The sequence below is a fragment of the Meleagris gallopavo genome, chromosome 7, assembly GCF_905368555.1.
Source record: "Meleagris gallopavo chromosome 7, MGAL_WU_HG_1.1, whole genome shotgun sequence".
Classification (NCBI taxonomy): Eukaryota; Metazoa; Chordata; class Aves; order Galliformes; family Phasianidae; genus Meleagris; species Meleagris gallopavo.
In genome coordinates this window covers 25,049,283-25,065,931 of record NC_139410.1, presented here as the reverse complement: position 1 = coordinate 25,065,931, position 16,649 = coordinate 25,049,283, and positions in this window count along the sequence as shown.

Genomic DNA, 16,649 nt, shown 5'->3' with positions numbered 1-16,649 from the left:
TCAACTAACTCATCTGCAGCAATGAGCCAGGGGTTAGGACTGAAGTGGCAATTATTTCAAAGGTCAGATTTCGATACTTCCATCTGCAACCTTTCTGCAATTAAAACCTTTGAGGTTATGACAGAGCATGGCACTTGTGTAGAACACACACATGCTGTGAAAGATGGAGTCATCACGTTCACCTGGGAAGAACTGCACTTCAAGAGATCAGGCAGAATGCAGCTGGCACTATTAACAGGTCCAGTAGAAAAAGGAAAAAGAGTGATGTGAGACGAGGACCCTTACCTTTCAAGAGGAACTTTGTTGACTTTGAAGTGAAATAGAGAATAATAGCCAGAATGCTCCCAGACTTAAGAAAAAGCCGTGTTTATATTCTCATATAATAGCTGAAGACGTATACATGCAAGCCAGAGAACATGAAAATAATTAGAACATTAACACAGAGCACAGTTAACAAGTAGAAGTATCTGACACAAAGCATTATGTTCCGATTGCTAGGCTGTGTTTGAAGAAAAGATTTTAAAGCAAAAGCTAATCACTGAGGATGCAAAACCCCAACTGGTTTGTGTCTTATCTGCTCACTTGCAAGTTCCTCAGAGACATTTTTCAACTGGGCGTTGCTGCAAATGGGATGTTGCAACAAATGGACCTCTAGTTTCAGCTATCACAGTAGTTGCATTTATAAGTTGGGGCTTTTTTCCTAGAGATACTATTTCAGTGCAGAGTAGCACAGAGCGCATAAGTGAAATCTCAGAGTAAGATCTCAAGGCAAATGTCTTATTCTCTTTCTAGCTAATTCAGGAGTTACCTATAGCACATACAAGTAGTTCTAACCACACAGTTATTTTCATAATTGCAAAGGTTGGAAGTTTAATTAGACAATCAGAAGGAAGCCCTCAAGCCAGCCCATTTTCTTAAACAGCTGTACCTAGGCAATGGGAGCAGCATTGTGTAACACAGTGATTTACTCTGAATAGCATAATGTTCCCTTATCTTTTTTTCCTGATTAATTTCCTGACTGAAGTAGCACATAAAACCAAGCTGGTTAGACAACATGTGTCAGGAGCCACGTGTCCTCATCACATTTGAAAAAGAGGAGCAGAACTAAGAGGGATTGGGTCTTCCCCACTTTTCTTGCACGTCCATCCAAGGCACTCTGTGCTTCTTCTGCGATTCTCCACCAGATTCCAGATCCACAGACAGGTTGGATGTTTTGTTTTCTTACAGGTTATTGGTATTTAAGAATAAAGAGAAACTCTTAAAAACTGAACCAGAGTCAAATCAGCATTTGCAACCACTACCACAAGCAGAAGGCCACTGCACCTCACCATGCCAAGGAGCTCAGCGAGCCCTGGACTGCCTCCCTTTATCCCAGCTTCACAGCTTCAGCTGTCTCCTTCCCCAAGCACACTTGCATGCATGTACATGCTCTCCTCCTTTTCAGGAATTTTACTATTGTTTTCAAGACAGAAGAGAAGTAAAACCAAACTCCGCCAGGTCTTCAGAGCAGAGCAAGAAGGGATGAAAGCTGAACAGCTGGGAATGAAAGCAAGCAGCAAAGTGCAAACGGAATGAAACCTGTGGCTGAGCATCAGGACAGGACTGCAGGTGGGGAAAACATCTTCCGACTGGCCTGGGGCCATGCCACCTTCCCCACGGCCACCATCCCTGACTGACTTTCAGCAAGCTACAGCCGCTCTGTGCATCTGCTTCCCTCCCATGGAGCATAAAGAGAAGCAGCTGTGCCCAGCTCTGCTCCGTCCCACATCTCGCGTTGCCATTTGCACCCACACACAGTGAGCGATACCCAGCTACAACAGCAGCAATGTTTTGTACGCACGTGACCGAAGTGCAAATGACAACCGGAGGCTCTGGCACATCCACCGCTGCCTGCCAGGCTGGACCCTGCTCAGGGGCCTGCCTCCTCTTGGCCAGTGAGCAATCCTCTCTTGCCTTTAACACCAGTTTGCTTTCAGCCCTCCTCACCTGCTTTTCTCTCTGGAGGGTTCCCAGTGATAATATTTAGTGTCAGTGTTTAAAATCCCACACGACATTCGACGTTCGCTTAATCTCAGACCCTCGCTATGAGGCATCCCTAATTCATCAATACTGGTTAGGACTCCTGCCCTGGACCAGCCCAACAAGAGCAGTGGTCTGGGAGCTTCAATGCTGAATTCAGTGGGGCTTTGCTTTTTTTTTTTTTTAAATTTTATTTTGCGGAGGTGATACTACATTGCCAACTACGCTTTTTTACCATATGCAACACCAACACACTGGCAGTTAACAAGCTACAACACAGAACCACTTGGCAACACAGAGAAAATGGGCAGAAAAATCCCAAGCAAGAAGAGGAAAAAAAAACAAAACAAAAAAACCTAACATATTTGACAGTGTTACAGATGCAAGAGTAAAGCAGGAAAGCTGCCAGGGAGCAAAAGTGTGTGCCTTTCCCAGGCCTGAGTACCATACCAACGTGAGAGAAGCAGCAGCAATCAGACAGAGGCATCTGAATGGCTTCTCTGGAGTCACAGAATGCAGAGATCAGACTGACTGTAATACCAACTCCTTTCTTGAATTCAAGATGGTTGCCAGCCATAACTAAGGATCCTGGAGCCCACAAGTTGCCACCCAGACCTGTGCAACTTCTGAATCTGAATGTCACAAATGTTAATTACAACACAAGCAATACCTGTTCATAAAGATCGCAGGGTAACTACGAAAAAAAACACACTGTGCGTGGCAGTGGCCAGGAAGGCCAGCTGCCAAGGCTGCCCAGCTATGCTCAGGGTGCTGGTACAGCAAACAGCCGAGAAAGATGAGCTCAGGCAGGGCCAGATTCAAGGTAGGGGAACCCAAGCCTCATTCCTCTTGCAGGAACAAAGTTTGGAGCTGTCTTCACTTGTAACACCACATAATTCTAGGTGGCTGCAGATTTATTACTGTATTCTCCCAAATTTGGAAGGCTTCCACTTCTGACCACATAAAAGGAAAACGTTTTCCTTTCCTCAGTATGACCTCCATTTTCTATTCTGAGACAAAATCCATTACAGTAACTCCTGGAAAAACAAAACAACTAATAAATTCCTTGAAAATTCACTTAAATTCTGCAATGGATTTGGCTTGGCCAGAGCCCTCCTCCTGCCACACTCCTCTCTAGCAAGACACACTGTTTTTGAGAGTTAATGACTGCTCAGCGTTCATTGCAGCAATTTCCCAAGTTGTCGGTCTGATTTCAATTCACGGCATAAGCTTTCAGCTATGATGGCCATTAAACAGTGCTCGCACAGAGGCTGCACGCTTTACATCCTGACAGCAATTATAGTCAGAAACTAAATGGAGCTTTGTCTTAAATGAGAATTATCAAATACTGGACAGTCTGAAGCACAGACCCAGGCTGACGTGGAGGGAAGACATAACAGAGATAAATTTACTGCTAAATTTTTATCTTGGGTGGGAGTAAAAGTAGTAAAGACAAAATCAAAATACTCATATCTTCTTTGCTCTTTTACATCAGACTTCTTAATCCCGCTTGAAAAGACACCCAGAACAATTATGTATGTCATGGAAAGAATATCAGCGAAGATAACTGCCCTCTGCTAAGGCTAATATCATTAATACCCTTATGTCTGATTTCCCCCCTCGCGCCCTCCTTGTAGTAGCAAGATCTGCTCCACGCTCCAACTGTATTACATTATTAGGCATCTTTGAGACAGAAGATAGCTCTGAAATTGAAATGATTCTATTCCTTCCAGATTTGCGCCCCAAATCTGTTTTAGTTCAGAATCCCTTGAGTATCCTGTGGGTGCTGTTCCCAATATCAGACCTGACAGTTCTTTACCCCCTAGAAACAAAGCAGTTGTACCACATTCTGCTACAGCTAAGCCCTTTAAGGCACATGATGTCCTTGTGCTTAGCCAAGCACTGGGAGATGTTTCATTTTTCAATTGTTTCCAGAAGTAAAACAAAGCAAAAAGTCTTTAAAACTTTATTAGAGATCCCTTTGGCCTGTTTGATTTATTTCAGTTGTAGTATATGCAAATTTAGTTACTTTATCTGCAACTTAAGATCTATTATATATTTAATTTCAAGACTGTGGTAACTCCCAGCAACCAAATACATGATTTAATAATAATTCTGTCATCAAGTGAAATCTTTCTCCGAGATAGATACTGAAAGCAACCTGCCCATGTAGCACAAAATGGCAAGATACTTATTTTTTTTTTATTTCCAGAGACTTTGCAATGGAGTCAGACCTGAGAAGGTGGCTGTCATGGTCCTTTAATTTCATCTGAAGTTTGGAGTAAGATCAATCACAGCAGAACACTGCATCCAGCTTCCTATTTTGTCCATATTCTTGCTCTACACTATTAAGCCATCCTGCAATCACTCTAATCCCCACCTACAGAACATATGAAAGTATCAGAATATTTTTCTCCCCCTGAAATGAGTACCAGGAGTTGTTGACCAGATGATAAAGATTTTAATATTCACAAAACCAGAATGTGAATGAAGAACATCTTGTATGAGAATTAATGCTTCCAAGTCATAATCATAATTCCCAAAACATGTGCAATACTATTAGGAAAAGCCTCTCTCTTTCCTCTGATACAGGGAAGTTTAATTAAGCACCCACCAAAGATTGAGATTACCTGCTGGAATTGTTCAGCTGTTCTTTTTTTTTTTTTATTCTTGCCTGTGCTGGCCAGCCAGCCAAACCAGTTTTGATTTCCATATCTTTTATTTGTATGCTGTTCAATCAGGCACAGGCCAATTCCACATTAAAATTAAATATACTATGTCACCATCATAAAATGCACTGGCCAAAACCATAACGTGCTGCTGATTAAGGCTGTGCAAATAGAGCATCCCCTAAAGCAAGAAGAATGGGCACCTGCACTCATGGGAACTGAAGGAGCAGCCAAAGCCTGGCACTTCAACAGCTTGGATGACCCTGCAGAGGATTATCAGCTCCCTGCTTTGCAGTAGAAAGATCTGAGCCTCCACAGCCTGGAGGGAAGGAAAAAAAGAGGCAGTTCTTAGATGCAGGTGATGTTTCCAGTCATGCTGTTTCACACCATGAGGAAGGGAAAGAATAACAAGGAAACTCTTCCGCTTGTAGACCAACAATCTGCAAGGTATTGAAAGCTCAGTTTCCCAAAGCACAATATAAACATTTCACCACCAGGCCTCTGAACTCTAAGGACTACAGACAGTTTTCTCTTTGCTTTCATGAGAACCTCAGTTCTTATGTTAGGATATCCCATGACAATGACCAAAAATTAACACCATCCTATGCCACTGTGCTCTGCATCTCCCATTATTGCAGTAATTTTGATACTGTGAAAGCTGAGCTTGTGGTACACGCACTCTACTGAACGTCCAGAAATCTGAACTCAGTCTCCACTCTAATATACATCACTGACTAGAACTAAAGCTGCACTAATTTAACCCAAAATTAGTTTTTAAACTCTGGCAAGAAGCTTTGTACAGATGCATATTTCAGTTTAGGCTAAGCTCTTTCAGGTGCAGTTCAAACTTGGGAACTTGAAATAAACCTGATTTACACTGCAGTAGATTGTATTTACAGATTTCACATCTGAATCCATTTGATTCATATTGAATCTATTTAATCTGCATTTTTTAGTATCCATTCCCTGCTTTCTGCCACTTTTTAAGAATTAAGCTCTGCCCTACTCATATGAAGAAATTCACGTATTCCTGCTAAAATGAAATGGGCAGGTTGGTTCAGCTTTCACAGCTCTTCCACAAATTCTGCCGTGAAACAGACAGTTAATAATCATCACCAGACACATTGAACTGTTTTCCTGCCTATTAAAATTACTATTCTCTCTCAGCATTGCTTTCCAAAATACTTCACAGCCCCCAAAAAAGCTGTACATAAAGCATGTGAAAGGAAAAGAAAAGGAATAAAATATTCATTTTAATCACAAGCTACGTTCTCTTCATCAACTCAATCTCTTTGCAGTGATTATACTTCCATCACAACTTCCTTCCATGCTGGTCACCTCCACTGCCTGTTTTTGTCAGGGTACAAGGATTTTTAGGTTTTGTCTTCATACCTTGATAGATAACTCTTGACCTACAAGGGTAAATGAGCCTTATTTTTCTCAATTTCAAATCTTTTCTGTGATTTCTTTCATGTTTGCTCAGCACATGCCCTCCACGCATTACTTCATATAGCATGGCACTCATTTCTTCCCAAAAAAAACAGAACAAAACACAATATAACTCCAATTTCTAGGAAGAAGGACTGTCTGGGACTTCATCACTTCTTCTGCTGCAGGGTAATGACATAACATTGCACACCTGCTCTGAGTGGCCCTGCTTGAGCTGAGTTGGACCAGATAGCCTTCAGAAGTCCCTTCCAACCTTAACCATTCCATGACTTCAACCTAGTAAAGTAACTTTCTCTGCTCCAGTAGACTTGGGGTCTCAAAAATCTGTCTCACTTGTTTTTATGGATAAGAAAGCTCAGTACAGGTAGAAACACCCTTTTAGTCTTCTGTGAAGTGACCACTTTCCAACCACCTTTAGGCCACCCTTTCTGTAAAATCCTTTGGCCTTTAGCTAGGCCTTTACTTCATCATTCCAGGTTCACTTCACTAAGTTCGCTATTCAGACTAGGTACTCCTTGCAGACTCTTATGAAATACTATGAAAAACAATCCCTGCACAAGTAAAAGCCCTACATGTCCCCCTGTTATTTCAGTAGGATAAAGTCTGCCAATACCATAATATCTTTTCATAGAGATGGTTTTACTTCACTGGTCTTTCTACAAGATTCAGCTGCAAAGAACAATTGATCGTTAACTGCGTTTTGTTTGTAAGCTCTTTGGGAAGGCACCATAATTTACTGTCTGCCTGCATAGTCCCTAGAGCAGTAAGGTCCCTTCACACTTGAGCAGTGTCAAAAAACTTATAATCCCAACTGTGCTAGGCACTTTACATATATATACTGACATGCAAGAGATTCGTGCTGCCACTTTTTTCTTTGTTGCCTACTAACCTAGTTTAGGTAAGAGATGAGAGCAAGGTGGGGGAATAAGTGACCCTGCATTATACGGTTGTATGCCCCAAACAGTTAAAACCAACATGTTCTCTAGTCAAATAACTTAAAAGCAAGTGAGGCACTACCAGCAGAGCCAATTTTGACCATGATGTCAAAGTATAGGAACAATACATTCAAAGGGATATCTACATATGTTGTCTGAATGTAATACCTCCTATTTATTCCCATGGAAACTATGACAGATAAAAAAAAAAAAAAAAAAATCACTTGATGAAGCAAATTCTCCACTACAAAACATTATTTTAAACCTCCATTAGCTATGCATTTTCACCAGTGATGAACAAGAGCCTGCATGTCACACTCATAAAAATCTGTCTCGCCAACCAGAACATGGCTCGTCTTTCACATCACTGTCACCACTGATGAAACATGCCACCCACCTGCCTCCCTATGCTAACATCCTCAGTTTGGTCTCCAGCATGCATCTATAAATGTCAATGGGTGCCATTTCTACTTCACAGAAGAATTCAATTCCACACCTTTGTTTCATACGCGCTTCCATGTCGGACACCATTTGATCAGACTGCCTGTTTGCTGCCACCTCTCACACAGCAACAGCATGCAATGGAATACTGGTGGGAAGGTTCAACCTCAACTGCCGTATCACAACATCTGCATCTGACATTTTGGGCCAATGCAGTAGTATAGGAAGCATCATTCTGGAATTGGCCTTCATATATTAATTTGTAATATTTTCAATTAGAAGACTGTTAGCCTGCAAACTATATTCTGCATTAACTCATAGTGATTGTAGCAACTGGACAGATCAACATGATGAGAAAGGCGTTACAACAGAGGTATGATGACAAAAGGACTGGCACAACAGAAAGGTGCCATAAAGGAAGGGAAGAAGATTGCTTACCCATATTAGAAGATTCCAGGTTTGCAGGGGAAAGCTTCACCAAGGGGGGATCTCCAGAAAGAGATCCTTCTCCAGTGGCAGTCAGCCCTTAAATGGGGTCTAAGAGAGGTGCAGCCAGGCTCCACCCCTTCCAGTCACACAGCTGAATTGCCTTCACCTGTGCTCCCAGTGCTGACCAGATTGTTTCCCCAGGTGATAGATTAGTGGTTCAGGCCATGACTCAACGGTTCCCATATAGTGATATACCCCAATATGGAAGCAAAAATGCTTTTCATCGGGTTATATAGCAGCAACAGGAGCAGTCACAATATACAAAAAAGACGACAAAAAAAACACTTAACCATCAATTTACCACCAACGGGAGATAACTGCCTCAGCTTGAAGCATCTGCTCCTACCTAAAAATACCTCCAGAGCCTCTCTTCAATGGTCTGCGTAAAGAACACAAGTGCTCTTCTTGCCTTAGAGGATAATTCTTAGCTTTGCTGTGGAATAGACTCTAATAAACTTATCATCAGTACTGCCATCCCAGCAGCAAATACAGGTACCCACAAGCTGAGGCCACATTCATATTGATAACAATATTCTAGCTGCAAATCAGTCAGAAGCAAACCTCAGCCTACTGGCCCTGATAGGCTCCTCTAGTACAGCTCATGCAGACCACAGACAAGATCAGAGCTGGGCTCACAACAAAAGGCCATAAGCTCTCCCACCATGCCCAGTGCTGCCTACTGGAGCAACTGGCCAGCACAGTCAGGAGTACAGCTGAGTAGCACGCACTCACACTTCCAAGCTCCTCCCAAAGCATGAGCTCAACTTTTCATTCTTGCCCAATGCATAGATGTTTGCCAGAGACAAAAGTAAACATTGCTGTGGTTTTGCATTAGCATCAAAATCAGGAGGGCTGTCAGGTGCTGCTGCTTGACATAGAAGTCTATCTGCAAGTCTACTTCACCTTAGTTTCAAGGTATTTTTCTTAGGGTTTTTTATGCTTTTGTGCCGCTGCTGATATTCCTCAGTGCCTTCCACCCAAAGATATTCTTGGGTTACAGTTGAAGAGGCACACCAAGAAAATCATCAATTCAATAGTTCCTGTGCTGCAGGGCAAAGGTTAAGAGCATATCCTCTCACACCCAACCCTTTATAGTTGGCTACAAGACCTCTTGAACTGCGCAGAAAAAAGCAGATCAGGGATGTCCATCTGTCACCAGAATTACCAGAGGTTTATTACTTTTTTTTCCCATTCCTGAAGGCAAGAGCATGAAAGGTCTCATACTCTAACAAGTCCCCCCAACCCAGCTCTCTGTCTCCAGCGGCTTGCTGCAGAATATGACAGCTCACCTCTGCCATCATCAGTTCTTGAGGCATATCCCCTTGGGAAGGGCACATGAGCAAATGCAATTCTCTATTTGATACTCTGATCACAGAAACAAAGCTTTCACTCTTCTCCACATCATACTTGCTTTTACTGTATTAAAAAAAAAAAAAAAACACCATTCTAATCTGAACTAAGTAAAGGCCCCTTTACTTAGTTCAGGCTCCTGCTTTCCCCAAAATGCCCTCATAAACACACCTTTTAGCCAGGTAAGATATTTCCACACACGTTTCAGGTCTACTCCTAACTCATTACATCAAAGAGGAATTACTTCAGCAGAGGCAAAAGCAGAGTAAAACAAGCACAAGTAGGTAAAGAATCACACCCTTTTAGTTTCTGTGTAGTCCTTTTTCCCCCCCACATTGCATCAGTTCCCTCTCCACATTCAAGGCAAACACCTGCAATATTTCTCAGTAATATGACAAGAATAATTACAGAGTTCAGGGAGGCTAACTAACACTGCTGAAATAGTGGGCAGTCTAATGGCTTCAATAGCTCCTGTGCACTTCTGTTGTGGTGAGAGTCCCCCAGACCACCACTTTATACCTTGAGTAACTCAACCACGGTCTGGAATACCAAACCTTTTTCTGGACCATCATTGCTTGGCTGACTTGAGACATATCACGGTCCTTTCAGGTGGTTTGCAAAGTTAACTCATCCCTAAGGGGTTTGTCCTTGATGCCCACCAGATATCCTCCATCCCCAATTCTTTCAAAGCTCCAGGTTGAAGCATACTGAGCACTGTGCAAAGAAAATCTGCTCAGAGACAGCTATTCCAGGTGCACAGGCTTCTGCTGAGGACAGCATTATTTGGGGTGTTCTTTAACACACACACACACACACACACACACACACACACACACACAACACAAAAAAAAAAAACACTTGCAGTAAAAGAGTCATTTGCCATGTGTAATGTGCTGAAATACTTTGCCACAGCAAGGTCTGGTCTAAACATGTAGTCGGCCAATAAAAGGGTGGAAACACGCTGCCAGTAAACATTTGCGTGGTATGTCTTTGAAGGCTTCAAGGCAGACTAAATGGAATAATTGTGAAGATGTATTATTTATAATACAACAAATCTTCCCCACAAGATATAGGTCTCCATTAATCTAGTACCCAACTGCTTTTAAGTGCATTTTTTAAATGTGTTTACCCTTGCTAAGGGACTTATGTTTTATTATCTCCATTTTGCATTTGGGGAATTGAGGTACTGGGAGATTAATAGATTTGCTCGAGGTTACATAGCAAATCTCCAGCAAAGCACAAATGCAGACCAAGCGTCCTGGATTGTTCTTCTCCACTGGATGTATCCATCGATACGCCAGGGCACATTAAAGCATCAAAGATCTCTTGTGACATGATTTCTTCCATGTACAAAAAGGACAGGTCTCATGTGAACAAGCAACATTGTATTGGAGTCAACAGAAGTTCATCTATTTACATGAAAGCTGAAGCAAGTTTTGGAGCTGTTGTTGGAATATCCTCATTTTTCCAGCTATCCAGTGCTTTCAACTCAAATTCGAAATACTTTTTCACTGGCAAAAGCTGCTGCATCTAGCAAGCGACCTGTAAACTGTGCTAGTGAATCTTTCAGTGAACATGTCACATACTACTACCTGAAATCAGATATTGCTTCATATCTCCCTCACACTTAGCAGGGCTGTAGAGGAGCCCAGCTTTTGAAAGCCTGCCCACTTATTGAAACTGTTAAACATGGATTTAGGACAATGGTTTTCTGAATTGGTTGATTTGATTTTGATCCACTTGAGTAAGTGATGGGAGATAAATCTGATTTTTTTTTTTTTTTTCCTACAGTACCTACACCAGTAATCTCTTTGGATGGACTGACTGGAGTCAGTGAGAGATAAATCTGTTCCCTTCATCAGCTTTCCGCATCAGCCTTGCTGAAGACCAGGACCTATGTTGGTCTTGAGCCTATCATGGAGCCTGGAGAATTCAGAATACAGCAAATTGCCATTACTTCACTTCCCCAAACGTCAGCCCAGTTCCCTCATCCAAATCCTCCCCAGGACAAAAAAAATAAAAAATAAAAACAATAAAAAGCCAGTGCAACTGGAACATGGTTGCTTTCAAAACGATGTCTCTATTTATCTCCAAGCTCCAGTTTAAATCTAAGCATAAGGGAAAATTCAATGAGTAATAGGCCTGGTAGAAACAACACTAGGATATCCACTGCCTGCAGATACCCACACATGCCCTTGTCAGCATGTAAGAGGAAATGCCATAAAACCTCCATGACTCACCACCAAATTAAAAGAACAACCAAAGGCTTTCCTTAAAGTATCTTGTTTTAAGGTGCTCACAGGAACTTGAATTATTCCTTTTCAGGACTAAAAGCTCCCTTTGGTACAGCAAAATGATTTGCACCAATGGTATCCTGTGGAATGTGAGACTGGAGGGCAAGCTGTTCCACACCAGCATGGACTGCATGCTCACCTGATCTCACACATGCAATCACCTAATATCAAAGCTCCCACACTTCTTTGAGGATAGAGAGGTTAGAGAGTTTGCTCTACAAGTCATCATATCTAAGCCAGCCTCATGACTGGAGCACAATCCTCACTGCCAATCCACCACCAAAGAGCCCACGAGCTGAATACACTCGATGAGCTCGCAGCGCCTTCTCACAACAGGGGTAGATTTTATTTCCCCATTTAAAATCAGGGATAGATGCATAACGCTACCCCAGGGAGAGGAGGTGTTTGAGGCTAAATACACGACTCGGAACTCAAATCCTTATCCTTCACCAAGGTAAGCACACCATGTGCAAAACATGATATTCTGCCTCCGGCACAGTATCTAGGCTGCCCAAGACATGTTAGACATCCCTCTTCATTTAAAGATTATTCAGTGTCAAGCGTTCACCAGTGTTTTGAACAGCTGAACAATGAATTTTCCCACTGCCTCTCCTGCTAATGACGAGCGAATAAAGAATCCCCTAGGGAATTTCCCTTCATCTGCTCACGAGTGCCACTTCGCTAGTCACATTTATCTGACAAATCTTACAGATGGCTTGGCATGAGCTTGCAACAAGCACTCCATCTTTGGAGCTGAGATTGGCCACCCAAGCCACATGACACTTCCCGTAGTCAATTGGACAAGCCCACAGGAGAGCCCCATACTGACAATTGTTGCAGGAGAAATACCCCTAGTAAATCTAAAGCTTTGTCACGTGCTTCACTATCAGCTGAGACAGGTGATAGCATTTGTGACACCGCAGCCACCACATGAAGAACAGGGTCTTTCAGCATAGATGATGTTGTGCTCTGACCCAGACAGAAAGATGTCCCAGGAAATTACTCTCATCCAGTCACTTTCCTGCTGTTACTGCGCCAAGCGTCTATTAAAGATGAATTCTCCCTGCTAAAATAATGGGAGAAGGGAATAAGAAGATCCATCTGCAAACCATATTTTTAGAGGGGTTATTGTTTGTTTTCCAACACTTTCTGTGAAACACTGGTTGCATCTTCTGAGCTCCTTCCAGATGCGTACTCTCCTCATGCTATGCACCCAACACTAATTCCAGTTTAAAAGCTGCCTGACTCAGACAAATGAATAGCAGGATTTTAAAACAGATACAAATAGTAAAACTGGGGTTTTACACAGTCCCATAGGTACTATAGATGGGACTATCCAAACACAGACCTTTCTAATCCACCAAGAAAATGCCCTTAAGACCTGTTCAGAGTCAGACTTAAACCCCATAAAATCCAGGAAATTCAAGGATAAGCCTGGATATCTGGACTGATATTCTGTCCTCAGTTCACCTTACTGGGTAAATGTTAATGAACACATTTGTTTATTCCCTACAGTTCTATACAAGGAATATCAACAATCTGATACTATGGGAGGAGGTGAAATTCTTTTTCCTGTATGCGTGTGTAGGAGTTGCTCAATATAATTTATTCTCTCTCACTATTAGACTTTACAGCGCCTCAATCCTTTCGGAGCTCTAAAGCTATGCAAGGTCTGTCTAGTAAAGCTTTTGGAGAAAAGGCCTCAAAGGAAAACCAGTTATTACAGGAAAGAGGGCTGATTTTCAGCATTACACAGTCTCTCCTCTCCATTCATGTTAAGCTTTATTCCAACACAAAAAAAAATAATAATAAAAAAATCAGATGCTTTTCATAGAGGATATGAATCCAGACCTTCACAGGCAACAGGAGACCAAGTCCCCAGTTGAGAGCAGAGAACTGATGTGCATGACACTGCTGGGGTGATACCTGACGCCCACCTGCTGCAGCACTCTGCACAGCAGCACTGCTCTGTGGAGTACAAGCAGAAGAATGGAACTGCTCCATCCAGCCCAGTTCTGAGTCTCAGATGCAGAGTGGCCAGACACCAGAAAGCAGAAGAGACAGGCCAAACCCTTATACTATTTCTCTCAAATTTCTGCTAGCCCTCAGCTGGTTTCAGATCAAGGGATTTCCTATGCCAGATGCAGTTTCTAACTACTAAATAATCTTCCATGCATTTCTTTACACAAGCTTGTCCAGCCATCCCCTGAACCCTCACAAGCCTTTAACATCCACAGCAAAAGTCTGGTTTCTTCTACTTCATTTAATGACCTTAAATAACATGCGGTCACAGAAAACAAAACAAATCCTACCCATCCTTTCCCCAGTGCTTGCAGAATTTAGTCCAACCCCACCAAAACCAACTCTTCTGAGGTCTAAGCAAAGATTTCTGCAGCAAGAGAAGGAAGATGCGGCAAAGATCCTATAAAGCCTGCTAGAGGTTTTGCTGTCACCAGCTGATTTGATGTGAAAGACACACAGATACTACTGTAATAGGCAGCCCTACAAGCTCAGAAAATAGACAAAACTTTCATTTATGACATAATTCATCCCTTATAAAAATGGCACTATTCCATCAAAATCAATAAGGTTGCACCTGTGAATGCCAGCTGTGAATCAAGTCCATGGTTCTCAAATGATGTAAAGTGCTTCAGGAGGAAAGATGCTATATTTAGGTGCCATATTATTGCTATGTAGACATTTTCATAACCCCTAATTATGGGGCTTTTTTTTTTTTTTTTTGCAAGCTCTGTAGTATTAACTGGATTGGATAAATATGTAATTAGAGAGTGTTTCAACATGCACACTCTTGATGCTGGGAGCTTTATCAGCTCTTTCTTTCCTTCATGATCTGTTTTGCTTTTCTTTTAAAGCTGTTTCTATCAATTACGGCAAGATTTACTCAGAGACCCAATAGAGGGTCACCACAGACATTCCAGTACAATAGAACAGAGCTACCTTTGTTCCAAAACTCTTCTAATTTTCATAAAGATACCTCCAGTTTGTCACTACATAACATTGCCAGAAGCCAAATTGATCAGACAAAGAAGAAAAAAAAAAAAGCCATCACCACCAAAGCAATAGCAACAACAAAAAACTTTTTCAGAAGTTCCCTGACCTCAAACTGTTTATAGGTTAAGGATTCTTAGTCCAACAGATACAGATAAAGAACCTGCTGCCCAAGGATTTGCTGGATCCTGCTCCTCTTCTGCCAGCAGACAGAAAGCAAGACCCAAGGAAGTCCTTCATTTTCTCAACGATGCCCAAGATGTACAGATAACTTCAAAGACCTCTAGATTGGAGGTAGATACACCCCTGCCTAGAAGAACAACCGCCCTAACAAATTACTAAATTGGTTGTCAGGAAAAAAGACAAGCTACCATTTTCCAGCATCCTGTTTTGTCAGGGCAAATGATATCACTGATGCATGAATCTAACTAGTCCTACAAGAGTAAGGGGGAAAAAAAAAGGAAGCGTTAGCATTTCATTCTATTTCCAGGTGTTGAAGAAGTCTGTACTGCTAACCAAAAAAAAGACCCTGCACAAATACATTTCTGCTCACTGTTCTGATCAGACGTAGCCAATAAATGATTTGTCACAGTCTTCCAGGTGCATTTACAAACCTTTTCCTCTTACGCCACCTTACACCCAGGGAGAACCTGAAAAGCTAAATTACAACTATGAACACTTCAAAACAGAAGAAGTTAACAATAGAAAGAATTAAAAAAAAAAAATGCTAGAATGGCATGATACGGATGTTGTATTATTAAACAAACGGCTCACAATGGTATCGTGACGTGAGTCACAACGCCTGATGCCATGAACATATTGCGAGAAAGAACAATAGCTGTTATCACCATCTACAGAGATACGGAGGGCACAATACCAGGAGCTTGACTGCTGGCTGATCTACAGCAACATCTTTGTCTGAAAGCCAATGGAATAGATTCACATCTGGTACAAACAGGTGCAACTAACGTGAGTCTAATGGCACTGCAGCATCCTCAGCGAGGCTCTGATACTGCACCAAAAGTCCTATGAGCTTTGCTCTGTGCAGTCTTGCAGCCTGTTTATGACTGCAATCAACAGGGGAATTCCAATTTGGTAGGATTTTGAATCCGCTTTCTGCAGGTGTGAATAACTGACCCTGGCCCTACATTAACACTATTTTAAGCCTAGCAAAATGCAGAGCACATCTGAATTGTTGTAATGTTCAGCACTGTCACAAGAAAGTTTGCCAGATATAGAAAACAGGCAGCCATCAGCACGTGGACTGGTTTACCACTCTTTTTGTTGTTACGCCTGGTAATTGTGGACTGCAGCTGGGGATGCTGAAGGAAAACTGTAAGAGCTGGCACATTCACAAGCTCAACAGGCAGAACACAGAATAAAATCCTGGGGTACACTTACAGTATGCACTTCCCATAAATTAAAGTCTATTTGTGGCACATGTCATAAAAAAAGCTTTCATTTGGTATAAGACTTAAACATAGCTTTGCTTCCAGACCATATCTCCTTGAAATGCATCAAGCAGGAAAAGCAATGTTCTCCACGCTCCACATGGCTTCAATTGTCAGTTTGGGAGTGGAATGAGAACAATGTAAAGAGAAGCCGCTTATAAAATGAAATGCGGGGCTCGATTCGTCGTCCTACAGTTTACTTTGTGATTTGACCACTGCTGTGTGCACCTAACATAAACAGAGTCAGCTTAAATCCAAAGTCTCTGTGCCTACCTCATAGCAAGTACGAAACACCTAGTGCAGAGGTTTAGGTGGGATCGACACAGCCCAAGCACTACCCAGAGCTCCTGGTGCAGGCAGCACAGCTCAGTGCAGAATGCATGACTAGGGTGCTGCGATATTCTAGCTATTTCTCTGCTTTGACAGCAGCACTACAGATCTCTGAGCAGCCTCAAGGTTGCTCCAAACTGTGCTAAAGACCAAACCAGCTTCTGAACAATTTCAAAACGTGTTGAGCAAAAGCAATTTGTGGAGCACAGCCAC